The sequence below is a fragment of the Procambarus clarkii genome, unplaced genomic scaffold, assembly GCF_040958095.1.
Source record: "Procambarus clarkii isolate CNS0578487 unplaced genomic scaffold, FALCON_Pclarkii_2.0 HiC_scaffold_101, whole genome shotgun sequence".
Classification (NCBI taxonomy): domain Eukaryota; kingdom Metazoa; phylum Arthropoda; class Malacostraca; order Decapoda; family Cambaridae; genus Procambarus; species Procambarus clarkii.
The window spans coordinates 3,279,728-3,281,162 of NW_027189134.1; positions in this window are offsets into that span (position 1 = coordinate 3,279,728).

Below are 1,435 nucleotides of genomic sequence, written 5' to 3' on the forward strand. Positions count from 1 at the left end.
ATTAGATAATAACCTTAAATACTTCATTTTCAATCAACTATTTGTTTCTCGTTAAAATACTGAGTAAGATATTGAAAAGGGGAGAAGTTCTGTTTTTATTGCATATATCGACGTTTCAGCCGGATTAGAGCGGTTTTACGTGTACATCTTCCGTCGGTAATATAAACGAAAAATCAGGAACATTTTAGTTAATTGTAATGAAAACACATTGATTTTTGTCATTTGTATTGGAAACAACATTGTCATATGTCTTTTCTTGGATCTAAATAATACGAAACCTCGCTCTATGATTTGAAGTTAAAATCCTCAAATATGGTTATATATTGACTTTTTTCACGTTTTTCATGTAGTTTGATATAACGTAAATATATTCCTTTTTACCAATATTTCGATACTATTTCATGTAGTATCACGATATGTGATTTGGCCTTCAAATCTCAGAATTTCGCATAATATTGCATTTTAAGCAAGTTTTCTTGCATTTTGTTTCGTACGAAAAATTATCGAATATAGCAATATTTTGACGTTTATCATCCCCTTTTCCTTTATGTGACTTAAACAAAATATCATCGAATTAGGCAATATTTTGCCGTTTTCCACGTTTTTGTGAATTTTCAGTCTATGGGTATTAATTCATATATATACGATAAAAATTATGCAAACCTATAATTGATTAGATAATAACCTTAAATACTTCATTTTCAATCATCTATTTGTTTCTCGTTAAAATACTGAGTAAGATATTGAAAAGGGGAGAAGTTCGGTTTTTATTGCATATATCGACGTTTCAGCCGGATTAGAGCGGTTTTACGTGTACATCTTCCCTCGGTAATATAAACGGAAAATCAGGAACATTTTAGTTAATTGTAATGAAAACACATTGATTTTTATCATTTGTATTGGAAACAACATTGTCATATGTCTTTTCTTGGATCTAAATAATGCGAAACCTCGCTCTATGATTTGAAGTTAAAATCCTCAAATATGGTTAAATAGTGACTTTTTTCACGTTTTTCATGTAGTTTGATACTACGTAAATATATTCATTTTTACCAATATTTCGATTCTATTTCATGTAGTATCACGATATGTGATTTGGCCTTCAAATCTCAGAATTTCGCACGTTTCGTTTTTCCACGTTTTTGTTAATTTTCAGTCTATAGGTATTAATTCATTATATATACGATAAAAATGATGCAAACACATAATTGATTAGATAATAACCTTAAATACTTCATTTTCAATCAACTATTTGTTTCTCGTTAAAATACTGAGTAAGATATTGAAAAGGGGAGAAGTTCGGTTTTTATTGCATATATCGACGTTTCAGCCGGATTAGAGCGGTTTTACGTGTACATCTTCCCTCGGTAATATAAACAGAAAATCAGGAACATTTTAGTTAATTGTAATGAAAACACATTGATTTTTATCATTT